Source organism: Scyliorhinus torazame, chromosome 11, assembly GCF_047496885.1.
Source record: "Scyliorhinus torazame isolate Kashiwa2021f chromosome 11, sScyTor2.1, whole genome shotgun sequence".
In the NCBI taxonomy this organism is placed as follows: Eukaryota; Metazoa; Chordata; class Chondrichthyes; order Carcharhiniformes; family Scyliorhinidae; genus Scyliorhinus; species Scyliorhinus torazame.
Genome location: NC_092717.1, coordinates 6,578,293 through 6,593,887, shown reverse-complemented (window position 1 = coordinate 6,593,887; position 15,595 = coordinate 6,578,293).

Genomic DNA, 15,595 nt, shown 5'->3' with positions numbered 1-15,595 from the left:
CTTCTAGTCTAGTAGCCTGAAGCTCAGTATTCTCCTCGACAACATTGTCTTTTTCCTGTGTGAATACTGACGAAAAATATTCATTTAGCCCCTCTCCTATCTCCTCGGACTCCACGCACAACTTCCCACTGCTGTCCTTGACTGGCCCTACTCTTACCCTAGTCATTCTTTTATTCCTGACATATCTATAGAAAGCTTTAGGGTTATCTTTGATCCTACCTGCCAAAGACTTCTCATGTCCCCTCCTGGCTCTTCTTAGCTCTCTCTTTAGGTCCTTCCTAGCTAACTTGTAACTCTCGAGCACCCTTACTGAACCGTCATGTCTCATCTTTTCATAAGCCTCCTTCTTCCTCTTGACAAGTGTTTCGACTGCCTTAGTAAACCACGGTTCCCTCGCTCGACCACTTCCTCCCTGCCTGACAGGTACATACTTATCAAGGACACGCAGTAGCTGTTCCTTGAACAAGCTCCACAGTTCCATTGTGCCCATCCCCTGCAGTTTTCCTCTCCATCTGATGCATCCTAAGTCTTGCCTCATCGCATCATAATTGCCTTTCCCCTAGATATAACTCTTGCCCTGCGGTATATACCTATCCCTTTCCATCACTAAAGCAAACGTAATCGAATTGTGGTCACTATCACCAAAGTGCTCACCTACCTCCAAATCTAACACCTGTCCTGGTTCATTACCCAGTACCAAATCCAATATGGCCTCGCCTCTCGTTGGCCTATCTACATACTGTGTCAGGAAAACCCTCCTGCACACATTGGACAAAAACGGACCCATCTAAAGTACTCGAACTATAGCGTTTCCAGTCAATATTTGGAAAGTTAAAGTCCCCCATAACAACTACCCTGTTGCTTTCGCTCCTATCCAGAATCATCTTTGCAATCCTTTCCTCTACATCTCTGGAACTTTTCGGAGGCCTATAGAAAATGCCTAACAGGGTGTCCTCTCCTTTCCTGTTTCTAACCTCAGCCCATACTACCTCAGTAGACGAGTCCTCATCAAACGTCCTTTCTGCCACCGTAATACTGTCCTTGAATATTGTCCTAATACTTGCCACCCCTCCCCCTCTTTTACCAGACGTAATAGATCCCACAGTGCTCTCCGGAAGTAGGGCAGGGGAGTCCCCCCCCTCCCCCCCCCCCCCCTCCCCCCCCCCCCCTCCCCCCGGTGACCTGGCTAATAGTCATCCTTCAAATCAACATCATTCAAAAGAAATCTGCTTGTTACCACATTGCTGCTTTGGAGATTTTCTGTGGACAAATCAGCTGCTGAAATCTCTACATTACACTGTGAACGCGACTCAAAGCGACTTGATTGGTCGTGAGGCATTTTGGGACGTCCTGAGGTCATGAAAGGCGCTATAGAAATGCACGTTGATTCTTTTTTCCAAAAGGTTCCTCTTCATTCCCCTAGATTCTGCACCATGGATGGAAATTCTCTGTTACGGTAAAATATATCTTGATCCTTATGACAGTCACTGGTCATGAGACTGTCCACTAGAGGGTGCTCCAATATCAGGCATACACATGGTCAGTCTCTGGGAGTTGAATGCTCCCAGCTCAGGGGAGATTGGATTGGGAGGGGGGGGCAGGCCCAGGAGAATAGAACCAGAGAATCCCTGCAGTGCAGAAGGAGGCCATTCGGCCCATCGGGTCTGCACCGACCCTCTGAAAGAGCAGCCTACCGAGGCCCACTCCCCCGCCCTATTCCCGTAACCCCACCTAACATATACATCCTTGGACACAAAGGGGCAATTTATCATGGCCGCTCCAACTAACCTGCACGTCTTTGGACTGTGGGAGGAAACCGGAGCACCCGGAGGAAACCCACGCAGACACGGGGAGAATGTGCAGACTCCGCACAGACAGTGACCCAAGCTGGGAATCGAACCTCGTATTAAGTTGATCTTTTCTCTACACCTTGCTATAACTGTAACATTATATTCTGCAGTCTCTCCTTCCCTATGTACGGTCTGCATTGTCTGTACAGCAGGCAAGAAACAATGGCCGGGATTCTCTGCTATCCGGCGGGCGGGCTGTACCGGTGCCGAGGAGCGGCGTGAACCACTCCGGCGTGGGGCCGCCCCGAAGGTGCGGAATCCTCCACGCCTCCGGGGTCTAGGCTGGCGCTGGAGGGGTTGGCGCCATGCCAACCGGCGGCGAAGGGCCTCTGCCGGCCGGCACGAGTTGGCGCCTGCGCAGGAGCGCCTGCGTGTTCTGGCACATGCACAGAATCATTGCTGTGTTTCCTGCGCATGCGCAGGGGGATTCTTCTCCGCGTCGGCCATCGTGGAGCCTTACAGAGGCCGGCGCGGTGGGCCCCGATCGCGGGCCAAGCCACCGAGGGGCCCCCCCCCCTGGGCCTGATCCCCCCGCGCCCCCAGAGGACTCTGCCGGCCCCCCTCAAAGCCAGGTCCCGCCGGTACGGACCTGGTCTAATCCAGGCCGGTGGGACTGGCCGGAAACAGGCGGGCGCTTGGCCCATTGGGGCCCGGAGAATCGCCGGGTGGGCCGCAGCCAACGGCCCCCGACCGGCGCAATCCCCGCCCCTGCCAAAAAACAGCGTCGGAGACGCTCCCGGCAGGTGCCGGAGAATCCCGCCCAATTCTTTTCACCGTATACTAATACATGTGACAATTCTAAATCAAATCAAATCAAAAACCTGGGACCCTGGAGCTGTGAAGCAACTGCGCTAACCACTTGTGCTACCGTCCTGCCCAATCTCTCCATGTTAACTGAAGAACCCCATCCCTGCTCCCATTCTGGTAAAACCTTCTCTGCGTTTAACTGCCTTATCTGTGAATGACTTGGTTAGAATAGTGGAGCGAGATACCTCTTGTCAGTGTATAAAGCATTCAAGCATTTAGGTTCTCCAATGCTAATTTGCAGTATCAGACGTAACATTGCTGGCTTATTCCTCACTGGGTGAATTTCATCCTTAACGGACATGCTCGGTGCGCGGTCCCGAACGTAGCGGCGGATCCAATTTGCCCACATCCAATTTGAACGAGCGATATCACGCTGTGTTATGAATGTAGGAAATTGATATATAATTATATTTTATGTGCATTGCAGTAATGGTATTAAAAACCCTGGTTTAAGATACATGCAAGCAGTATGTCAACTAAATCTGTGATTAAGGAATCTTAAAAGTGAGGTAATCATTGATTATAACCATTTGCTTGTTTACAGATAGGTGGGTAATGGAACATTGCTTTGATTTTGGATCCCTGGGGCGTTGATAATGTATGAAGTATGGTGCTTAGTCCTGAACAAACAGGACATGGGACATCTTAGTGGGCGGAGACCAAAATATGCCTCATGATGTAATTAAGGGATGGAACCAAGTCTGTCTGTAGTTTGCAGTTTGCAATAGGATTTTAGTCTGACAAGAAAGGGTTTCAGCTGACTCCTGAAAGGTTTTCTCCAAGGGCTTTTGCACAGAGTAAAGCAAGTAAACCTGATTGTTAACTTTATTTACAAGTGGTCTTTGAACTACATTGGTTTGTATAGTTGGAATTTATATATAGTTGCAGGCCTGGGAAGTAAGTGAAAGTTTTTCCTTTTATTTAAGAACTGTTTTAACTGTCAATTGTAAAACTGTTAGTTTGTTTGTGATTGATTCTCTGTTTTAAATGAAAGTTTGTTTTAACACAAACAATATCTATTGGTCAGATTCGCCACCCTGGGATGAAGTCTCCTTTCCTCACAGTTTTATAAATTGCAAATTGTTGTGTTCTCACCCGGGATCCTAACAATCAGCAGCCAGCGCAAACCACAGCGGACTGGGGGAGCAGCTCCAGTGAGGGCAGGAGCATAGCGGGCACCATGCACAATAGCGGCCCACCGCAAGCTTCAAAAGCGAACTCCACAGGCCGCAGAGGAATGCCTGTGGGAGCCAGGGCAGCAGCAGGAGGCCACGGCAGACGGGAGCAGAGTTTGGACATCCAGCAAGCATCCCGTTTCGCAGATAACTGCCTCCAAGCCCTGGTGGAGGCAGTCACAGTCAGGAGGGACATTCCGATGCCGAGGGAGGGGACACCATCTCGCCAAGAAGGCATGGAGCGAGGTGGCGGACGATGCCAGTGGGCATGACCTAGTCCGAGGAACCTGTACCCAGGGCCGGAGAAGCTTCAATAACCTTCTGTGATCAGGTGTGTGGGTCTGAAGTAGTCTCAGATTACATAACATCCCTGTTCATCCCAAGGCTGGAGAAGTGAATCAGCAGAAAAAAGCAAATTACTGCGGATGCTGGAATCTGAAACAAAAAACATTAAATTTGGGACAATCTCAGCAGGACTTGCAGGAGAAACAGAGCTACAACAATCGGGAGTGATCTGTCAGTGGGGGGTGGGGAGGGGGCAGACCTGGTGGCCCTCACCAGCCATGAGCTAGGAGCTGTGGATCTGGAGGGCGAGTGTGAAGGAAGGTTGTCACCATGGAGAGGCTGGTGTGTGAGTGAGGAATGGAAGAGCCCATTGGGCTGAAGTGTGTGGAATTCAGGGTGAAGGTGATGGTGGAGGCTCTGCCCCACCACAACCTCATTTATGGGCCGGGGAGGGAGACGCCTCAATGTGACTAAGGCCAATTGTGGTGGTCAGCGTGCACTCAGGCGTCAACTTGTGTGACACGGCTGATGAATGTCATCATTTGTTTCCTTCCCTCCGGAATGAGCCATCCATCAGATGCAGCCAGCAGGTGGCAGCCCCCACCCCTATCGATTCTCATGGACAGAGAGCTCCAGCATCACAAAGACGTGTTGCTCGGGTTATGCTTGGACCAGCAAACCCTCACCACAGGCACTGACCTCAGGAGATCAATGCATGTCCGAGACAAGGAGGCAACAACCATTGTTGCTCGTGAATGCCCATCCTTCCTTGGTGAGCTGGGAGATGAGGACTCAGCTCAGAGTAGCGGGCGAGGTGGCCATCCCAGGAATCCGCGGCCATGCTGTCAACTGGACCCTCCGAGGCGGTAACTGCTCAGGTCCTGCTGACCAGAGGGCAACTGCCAGGGTCACCAGGGCAATGGGAACAGGAGCCTGCCTCCAATGCCACTGTCAGCAATGGGGGAGAGGGGGGCGCGTGTCTTGTAGCATTTAGCTGGAGACACAATAGAGGCACCAGCAGGGGTTCGCATTGGGTGCTATTGATTTGTTTTGAGATCGATCTGTTATGTTTGGGTGGATTAAACTTCTTTTTGTATCTATCTGAATTTATCACCTTAAATATCATTGTCCGCTCAAGCCAGGTGAGTCCTGTGTGTGGCACTGGTGTCAGGCTGCCCACTGCCTGATCAGAGATGTCCAGGTCTCAGGCTGTATTGGGTGGGGGCGATTTTATGGAATGTGTTAGGTGCCTGGGACAATGCCAGTCCTCACTGGCGCTGTGGGAAGGAAGGTCATGCCAGGACCGCTGAATGAGCACCTCCCTACTGTCCCTCATGATCCAGTGTCAGCGCCCCTGCCCGAGGTTGATGCCTGCGACCACCAGGCCTCCTCCCTCCTTGTCCCCTGTCCTCTTCCTCAGGGGAGCTTCTCTCCGCTGGGTGGACAATACTCAACAGCGGGTCCGCAGATGGGGCAGACCCGTGAACAAAGGGTGACAGAGCGAAGCACACCTTCGGTGCCAGAGGACAACAGTGTCCTGAGAGCTCCACACTGGGCTGAGCCCAACACAGAAAGCACTCTCTCAAAACCAGAAAACACCTCCTCCCAACCCCTCATCCAGCATTGCTCCATCCCTCTTTCATCCCGTCCTTACCTCCAAAACGTTGCTGCCTGCGCTTTCCCTGCTCCGAGCTTGAAATCCCACGGGGCAGGTAAACTCTTGGTCAGTTGGGGATTTAACCCCCTCAACAAGCTGGATAATTGTCGGAGGACCCAGCCGATTTGCGCCCAACTAGCGAAATATCACACGAGTGCGCGGTGATGTCGGGATGCTTGACTGATGTCATTAGCACTATTTCATGGTCAAGCACGTGCCTGCCCGGGAGGCATAAAACTCTACTCTCGGTGTTTCTACCTTAGCTTTGTTTTTCCACTTCAAAAGAATTCATGAATGAGATGTGGGTGTCGTTGGCTTGGCAACATTCATTGCCCATCCCGAATTGCCCGTGAGGGAGGAGCTGGTGGTGAGCTGCCTTCTTCAACCGCTGTGCAGTCCGCGTGGTGTTAGGGAGGAAGTTCCAGAATTTTGACCCAGCCTCAGTGAAGGAACGGCGATATATTTCCAAGTCGGGATGGTGAGTGGCTCGGAGGGGAATTTGCCGGTGGTGCTGTTTCCGTGTATCTACTGCCGTTGCCCCTGGAGGTGGTAGAGGTCGTGGGTTTGGAAGCTGCTGCCGAGAGAGGTTGAGCAAATGCTGCCGAAGGAGCCTTGGTGAGTTACTGCGCGGCATCTTGCAATGGAGCAGGATCTGTGCCGTGCTTGTGTGTGAGATACGTTAAGCGATGTTATCAAGAGAGGATCCAAGATTGAGCAGACTGGGGTCCTTTTCTCTGGAGAACATAAAACCTGATTCAGGTTTTCAAACTGATGGAGGATTCGAGAGAGTGGATGTGGGAAAATGACTTCAATTTGTGAGTGAGTCCCGAAGATAAACTGGTCAAAAACTGATCAAATCAAGAATTCAGGAGGAATTTCTGTGAACAGAATGATGCGAATGTGGGATTCACTGCTACATGGAGTGGTCGGGCATTGACATATTTTACTAGAGGTGTGTGGTATTCATGAACGAGAAAGGAATCGAGGAGTGTAAAGTGAGAGATTCGGAGGAGCTAATTAGATTGGGAGGAATCTTGTGTGCAGAATAAACACCATAGAAATCATAGAATTTACAATGCAGAAGGAAGCCATTCGGCCCATCGAGTCTGCACCGGCCCTTGGAAAGAGCAATCCACTTAAGCCCACCCTGTCACCCTACCCCCGTAACACAGTAACCCCACCTAACCTTTTTGGAAACTAAGGGCAATTTGGCACGGCCAATCCACCTAACCTGCACATCTTTGGACTGTGGGAGGAAACCGTAGCAGCCGGAGGAAACCCACGCAGCCACGGGGAGTGCATTTTGATCGCTTTATTTGAGGAAGGATGTGGTGGCATTGGAGACATTTCAGAGGAGATTCACCAGATTGATTCCGGGGTTGAAGTGGTTAACGTGTGAGGAGAGATTGAACAGTTTTGGCTTCTACTCACTGGAGTTTAGAAGGATGAGAGGGGATCTGATCGAGGTACATAAAGTACTAAATGGGATTGACAAAGTAAATGTCGACCAAATTTGGATTTGGGTTTATTGTCACATTTACCGAGAGAGTGAACAGTATTGTTCTGCGTACACTCCAGACAGATTGTTCCGTACATGAAGGAAGGACATAGGATAGATACACAATGTAAATACATCAACACCGGCATCGGGTGAAGCAAACAGGAGTGTAGTACTGTTCAGTAGAGAAGATACGTGGAGAGATCAGTTCAGTCCATAATAGGGTTGTTTAGGAGTCTGGTAACAGCGGGGAAGAAGCTGTATTATTAATTCTCCCCATTGTGGGGCAATCTAGAACGAGAGGTCACAGATATAGGATGAGAGGCGGTAGATTTAGAACTGAAATGAGGAGGAACTACTTCTCGTAGAGGGTAATGAATTTGTGGAACTCGCTGCACCATAGTGCGGTGGAATCTGAATCATGGGCAGCACGGTAGCACAGTGGTTAGCACAGTTGCTTCACAGGGTCCCAGGTTCGATTCCTGGCTTGGGTCACTGTCTGTGCGGAGTCTGCACCAGTTCTCCCCGTGTCTGCGTGGGTTTCCTCCGGGTGCTCCGGTTTCCTCTGACAGTCCAAAGATGTGCAGGTTAGGTGGATTGGCCATGATAAATTGCCCTTAGTGACCAAAAAAAAGCTTAAGTGGAGTTACTGGGTTACAGGGACACAGTGGGTTTGGGTAGGGTGCTCTTGCCAAGGGCCACTGCAGACTCGACGGGCCGAATGGCCTCCTTCTGCACTGTAAATTCTATGATTCTATGATCCCATACCAGTGTACCTGAACAGGCGCCGGATTATGGCGACGAGGGGCTTTTCACAGTAACTTCATTCTTGTGACAATAAAAGGTTATTATTCTTATTATTATTATTAAGTGGTTTCAGGAAGGAGATCGATATATTTCTGAGTTTAAATCGGGTGAAAAGGATATGGGGAACAGCTGGGTAGGTGGATTTGAGATCAGGAAGAGATCAGCCATGATCCGATTCAACGGCGGAGCAGCTCGAAGGGTGAATTGCCGACCTCAGCTCCTAATTCCCATGTTCCAAAAATGTGCGAACTACACACATGCACCCAAGACCAGAATTGAACCGGTCCCTGGCACTGTGAGACAGCAGTGTTAACCCGGGTTCCTGGCACTGTGAGACAGCAGTGTTAACCCGGGTTCCTGGCACTGTGAGACAGCAGTGTTAACCCGGGTTCCTGGCACTGTGAGACAGCAGTGTTAACCCGGGTTCCTGGCAGTGAGGCAGCAGTGTTAACCCGGGTCCCTGGCACTGTGAGGCAGCAGGGTTAACCCGGGTTCCTGGCACTGTGAGACAGCAGTGTTAACCTGGGTCCCTGGCACTGTGAGACAGCAGTGTTAACCCGGGTCCCTGGCACTGTGAGACAGCAGTGTTAACCCGGGTTCCTGGCAGTGAGACAGCAGTGTTAAGCCGGGTCCCTGGCACTGTGAGGCAGCAGTGTTAACCCGGGTCCCTGGCACTGTGAGACAGCAGTGTTAACCCGGGTTCCTGGCACTGTGAGACAGCAGTGTTAACCCGGGTTCCTGGCACTGTGAGACAGCAGTGTTAACCCAGGTTCCTGGCAGTGAGGCAGCAGTGTTAACCCGGGTCCCTGGCACTGTGAGACAGCAGTGTTAACCTGGGTCCCTGGCACTGTGAGACAGCAGTGTTAACCTGGGTCCCTGGCACTGTGAGACAGCAGTGTTAACCCGGGTCCCTGGCACTGTGAGACAGCAGTGTTAACCCGGGTTCCTGGCACAGTGAGACAGCTGTGTTAACCCAAGTCCCTGGCACTGTGAGACAGCAGTGTTAACCCGGGTCCCTGGCTCTGTGAGACAGCAGTGTTAACCCGGGTTCCTGGCACTGTGAGACAGCAGTGTTAACCCGGGTTCCTGGCACTGTGAGACAGCTGTGTTAACCCAAGTCCCTGGCACTGTGAGACAGCAGTGCTAACCCGGGTCCCTGGCACTGTGAGACAGCAGTGTTAACCCGAGTCCCTGGCATTGTGAGACAGCAGTGCTAACCCGAGTCCCTGGCACTGTGAGACAGCAGTGCTAACCCGGGTCCTTGGCACTGTGAGACAGCAGTGTTAACCCGAGTCCCTGGCACTGTGAGACAGCAGTGTTAACCCGGGTCCCTGGCACTGTGAGACAGCAGTGTTAACCCGAGTCCCTGGCACTGTGAGACAGCAGTGTTAACCCGGGTCCCTGGCACTGTGAGACAGCAGTGTTAACCCGGGTCCCTGGCACTGTGAGACAGCAGTGTTAACCTGGGTCCCTGGCACTGTGAGACAGCAGTGTTAACCCGGGTCCCTGGCACTGTGAGACAGCAGTGTTAACCCGGGTTCTTGGCACTGTGAGACAGCTGTGTTAACCCGGGTTCCTGGCACTGTGAGACAGCAGTGCTAACCCGGGTCCCTGGCACTGTGAGACAGCAGTGTTAACCCGGGTCCCTGGCTCTGTGAGACAGCAGTGTTAACCCGGGTACCTGGCACTGTGAGACAGCAGTGTTAACCCGAGTCCCTGGCACTGTGAGACAGCAGTGTTAACCCGGGTCCCTGGCACTGTGAGACAGCAGTGTTAACCCGAGTCCCTGGCACTGTGAGACAGCAGTGTTAACCCGGGTTCCTGGCACTGTGAGACAGCAGTGTTAACCCGAGTCCCTGGCACTGTGAGACAGCAGTGTTAACCCGGGTTCCTGGCAGTGAGACAGCAGTGTTAACCCGGGTCCCTGGCACTGTGAGGCAGCAGTGTTAACCCGAGTCCCTGGCACTGTGAGACAGCAGTGCTAACCCGGGTCCCTGGCACTGTGAGACAGCAGTGTTAACCCGGGTCCCTGGCACTGTGAGACAGCAGTGTTACCCCGAGTCCCTGGCACTGTGAGACAGCAGTGCTAACCCGGGTCGCTGGCACTGTGAGACAGCAGTGTTAACCCGAGTCCCTGGCACTGTGAGACAGCAGTGTTAACCTGGGTCCCTGGCACTGTGAGACAGCAGTGTTAACCCGGATCCCTGGCACTGTGAGACAGCAGTGTTAACCCGGGTTCCTGGCACTGTGAGACAGCTGTGTTAAACCGAGTCCCTGGCACTGTGAGACAGCAGTGTTAACCCGAGTCCCTGGCGCTGTGAGACAGCAGTGTTAACCCGGGTCCCTGGCACTGTGAGACAGCAGTGTTAACCCGGGTCCCTGGCACTGTGAGGCAGCAGTGTTAACCCGGGTCCCTGGCACTGTGAGACAGCAGTGTTAACCCGGGTCCCTGGCACTGTGAGACAGCAGTGCTAACCCGAGTCCCTGGCACTGTGAGACAGCAGTATTAACCCGAGTCCCTGGCACTGTGAGACAGCAGTGTTAACCCGGGTCCCTGGCACTGTGAGACAGCAGTGTTAACCCGGATCCCTGGCACTGTTGAACAGCAGTGTTAACCCGGGTCCCTGGCACTGTGAGACAGCAGTGTTAACCCGAGTCCCTGGCATTGTGAGACAGCAGTGCTAACCCGAGTCCCTGGCACTGTGAGACAGCAGTGCTAACCCGGGTCCCTGGCACTGTGAGACAGCAGTGTTAACCCGAGTCCCTGGCACTGTGAGACAGCAGTGTTAACCCGGGTCCCTGGCACTGTGAGACAGCAGTGTTAACCCGAGTCCCTGGCACTGTGAGACAGCAGTGTTAACCCGGGTCCCTGGCACTGTGAGACAGCAGTGTTAACCCGGGTCCCTGGCACTGTGAGACAGCAGTGTTAACCTGGGTCCCTGGCACTGTGAGACAGCAGTGTTAACCCGGGTCCCTGGCACTGTGAGACAGCAGTGTTAACCCGGGTTCCTGGCACTGTGAGACAGCTGTGTTAACCCGGGTTCCTGGCACTGTGAGACAGCAGTGCTAACCCGGGTCCCTGGCACTGTGAGACAGCAGTGTTAACCCGGGTCCCTGGCTCTGTGAGACAGCAGTGTTAACCCGGGTTCCTGGCACTGTGAGACAGCAGTGTTAACCCGAGTCCCTGGCACTGTGAGACAGCAGTGTTAACCCGGGTCCCTGGCACTGTGAGACAGCAGTGTTAACCCGAGTCCCTGGCACTGTGAGACAGCAGTGTTAACCCGGGTTCCTGGCACTGTGAGACAGCAGTATTAACCCGAGTCCCTGGCACTGTGAGACAGCAGTGTTAACCCGGGTCCCTGGCACTGTGAGACAGCAGTGTTAACCCGGATCCCTGGCACTGTTGAACAGCAGTGTTAACCTGGGTCCCTGGCACTGTGAGACAGCAGTGTTAACCCGAGTCCCTGGCATTGTGAGACAGCAGTGCTAACCCGAGTCCCTGGCACTGTGAGACAGCAGTGCTAACCCGGGTCCCTGGCACTGTGAGACAGCAGTGTTAACCCGAGTCCCTGGCACTGTGAGACAGCAGTGTTAACCCGGGTCCCTGGCACTGTGAGACAGCAGTGTTAACCCGAGTCCCTGGCACTGTGAGACAGCAGTGTTAACCCGGGTCCCTGGCACTGTGAGACAGCAGTGTTAACCCGGGTCCCTGGCACTGTGAGACAGCAGTGTTAACCTGGGTCCCTGGCACTGTGAGACAGCAGTGTTAACCCGGGTCCCTGGCACTGTGAGACAGCAGTGTTAACCCGGGTTCCTGGCACTGTGAGACAGCTGTGTTAACCCGGGTTCCTGGCACTGTGAGACAGCAGTGCTAACCCGGGTCCCTGGCACTGTGAGACAGCAGTGTTAACCCGGGTCCCTGGCTCTGTGAGACAGCAGTGTTAACCCGGGTTCCTGGCACTGTGAGACAGCAGTGTTAACCCGAGTCCCTGGCACTGTGAGACAGCAGTGTTAACCCGGGTCCCTGGCACTGTGAGACAGCAGTGTTAACCCGAGTCCCTGGCACTGTGAGACAGCAGTGTTAACCCGGGTTCCTGGCACTGTGAGACAGCAGTGTTAACCCGAGTCCCTGGCACTGTGAGACAGCAGTGTTAACCCGGGTTCCTGGCAGTGAGACAGCAGTGTTAACCCGGGTCCCTGGCACTGTGAGGCAGCAGTGTTAACCCGAGTCCCTGGCACTGTGAGACAGCAGTGCTAACCCGGGTCCCTGGCACTGTGAGACAGCAGTGTTAACCCGGGTCCCTGGCACTGTGAGACAGCAGTGTTAACCCGAGTCCCTGGCACTGTGAGACAGCAGTGCTAACCCGGGTCCCTGGCACTGTGAGACAGCAGTGTTAACCCGAGTCCCTGGCACTGTGAGACAGCAGTGTTAACCTGGGTCCCTGGCACTGTGAGACAGCAGTGTTAACCCGGGTCCATGGCACTGTGAGACAGCAGTGTTAACCCGGGTTCCTGGCACTGTGAGACAGCTGTGTTAACCCGAGTCCCTGGCACTGTGAGACAGCAGTGTTAACCCGAGTCCCTGGCGCTGTGAGACAGCAGTGTTAACCCGGGTTCCTGGCACTGTGAGACAGCTGTGTTAACCCAAGTCCCTGGCACTGTGAGACAGCAGTGTTAACCCGGGTCCCTGGCTCTGTGAGACAGCAGTGTTAACCCGGGTTCCTGGCACTGTGAGACAGCAGTGTTAACCCGGGTTCCTGGCACTGTGAGACAGCTGTGTTAACCCAAGTCCCTGGCACTGTGAGACAGCAGTGCTAACCCGGGTCCCTGGCACTGTGAGACAGCAGTGTTAACCCGAGTCCCTGGCATTGTGAGACAGCAGTGCTAACCCGAGTCCCTGGCACTGTGAGACAGCAGTGCTAACCCGGGTCCCTGGCACTGTGAGACAGCAGTGTTAACCCGAGTCCCTGGCACTGTGAGACAGCAGTGTTAACCCGGGTCCCTGGCACTGTGAGACAGCAATGTTAACCCGAGTCCCTGGCACTGTGAGACAGCAGTGTTAACCCGGGTCCCTGGCACTGTGAGACAGCAGTGTTAACCCGGGTCCCTGGCACTGTGAGACAGCAGTGTTAACCTGGGTCCCTGGCACTGTGAGACAGCAGTGTTAACCCGGGTCCCTGGCACTGTGAGACAGCAGTGTTAACCCGGGTTCCTGGCACTGTGAGACAGCTGTGTTAACCCGGGTTCCTGGCACTGTGAGACAGCAGTGCTAACCCGGGTCCCTGGCACTGTGAGACAGCAGTGTTAACCCGGGTCCCTGGCTCTGTGAGACAGCAGTGTTAACCCGGGTTCCTGGCACTGTGAGACAGCAGTGTTAACCCGAGTCCCTGGCACTGTGAGACAGCAGTGTTAACCCGGGTCCCTGGCACTGTGAGACAGCAGTGTTAACCCGAGTCCCTGGCACTGTGAGACAGCAGTGTTAACCCGGGTTCCTGGCACTGTGAGACAGCAGTGTTAACCCGAGTCCCTGGCACTGTGAGACAGCAGTGTTAACCCGGGTTCCTGGCAGTGAGACAGCAGTGTTAACCCGGGTCCCTGGCACTGTGAGGCAGCAGTGTTAACCCGAGTCCCTGGCACTGTGAGACAGCAGTGCTAACCCGGGTCCCTGGCACTGTGAGACAGCAGTGTTAACCCGGGTCCCTGGCACTGTGAGACAGCAGTGTTACCCCGAGTCCCTGGCACTGTGAGACAGCAGTGCTAACCCGGGTCCCTGGCACTGTGAGACAGCAGTGTTAACCCGAGTCCCTGGCACTGTGAGACAGCAGTGTTAACCTGGGTCCCTGGCACTGTGAGACAGCAGTGTTAACCCGGGTCCCTGGCACTGTGAGACAGCAGTGTTAACCCGGGTTCCTGGCACTGTGAGACAGCTGTGTTAACCCGAGTCCCTGGCACTGTGAGACAGCAGTGTTAACCCGAGTCCCTGGCGCTGTGAGACAGCAGTGTTAACCCGGGTCCCTGGCACTGTGAGACAGCAGTGTTAACCCGGGTCCCTGGCACTGTGAGGCAGCAGTGTTAACCCGGGTCCCTGGCACTGTGAGACAGCAGTGTTAACCCGGGTCCCTGGCACTGTGAGACAGCAGTGCTAACCCGAGTCCCTGGCACTGTGAGACAGCAGTATTAACCCGAGTCCCTGGCACTGTGAGACAGCAGTGTTAACCCGGGTCCCTGGCACTGTGAGACAGCAGTGTTAACCCGGATCCCTGGCACTGTTGAACAGCAGTGTTAACCCGGGTCCCTGGCACTGTGAGACAGCAGTGTTAACCCGAGTCCCTGGCATTGTGAGACAGCAGTGCTAACCCGAGTCCCTGGCACTGTGAGACAGCAGTGCTAACCCGGGTCCCTGGCACTGTGAGACAGCAGTGTTAACCCGAGTCCCTGGCACTGTGAGACAGCAGTGTTAACCCGGGTCCCTGGCACTGTGAGACAGCAGTGTTAACCCGAGTCCCTGGCACTGTGAGACAGCAGTGTTAACCCGGGTCCCTGGCACTGTGAGACAGTAGTGTTAACCCGGGTCCCTGGCACTGTGAGACAGCAGTGTTAACCTGGGTCCCTGGCACTGTGAGACAGCAGTGTTAACCCGGGTCCCTGGCACTGTGAGACAGCAGTGTTAACCCGGGTTCCTGGCACTGTGAGACAGCTGTGTTAACCCGGGTTCCTGGCACTGTGAGACAGCAGTGCTAACCCGGGTCCCTGGCACTGTGAGACAGCAGTGTTAACCCGGGTCCCTGGCTCTGTGAGACAGCAGTGTTAACCCGGGTTCCTGGCACTGTGAGACAGCAGTGTTAACCCGAGTCCCTGGCACTGTGAGACAGCAGTGTTAACCCGGGTCCCTGGCACTGTGAGACAGCAGTGTTAACCCGAGTCCCTGGCACTGTGAGACAGCAGTGTTAACCCGGGTTCCTGGCACTGTGAGACAGCAGTATTAACCCGAGTCCCTGGCACTGTGAGACAGCAGTGTTAACCCGGGTCCCTGGCACTGTGAGACAGCAGTGTTAACCCGGATCCCTGGCACTGTTGAACAGCAGTGTTAACCTGGGTCCCTGGCACTGTGAGACAGCAGTGTTAACCCGAGTCCCTGGCATTGTGAGACAGCAGTGCTAACCCGAGTCCCTGGCACTGTGAGACAGCAGTGCTAACCCGGGTCCCTGGCACTGTGAGACAGCAGTGTTAACCCGAGTCCCTGGCACTGTGAGACAGCAGTGTTAACCCGGGTCCCTGGCACTGTGAGACAGCAGTGTTAACCCGAGTCCCTGGCACTGTGAGACAGCAGTGTTAACCCGGGTCCCTGGCACTGTGAGACAGCAGTGTTAACCCGGGTCCCTGGCACTGTGAGACAGCAGTGTTAACCTGGGTCCCTGGCACTGTGAGACAGCAGTGTTAACCCGGGTCCCTGGCACTGTGAGACAGCAGTGTTAACCCGGGTTCCTGGCACTGTGAGACAGCTGTGTTAACCCGG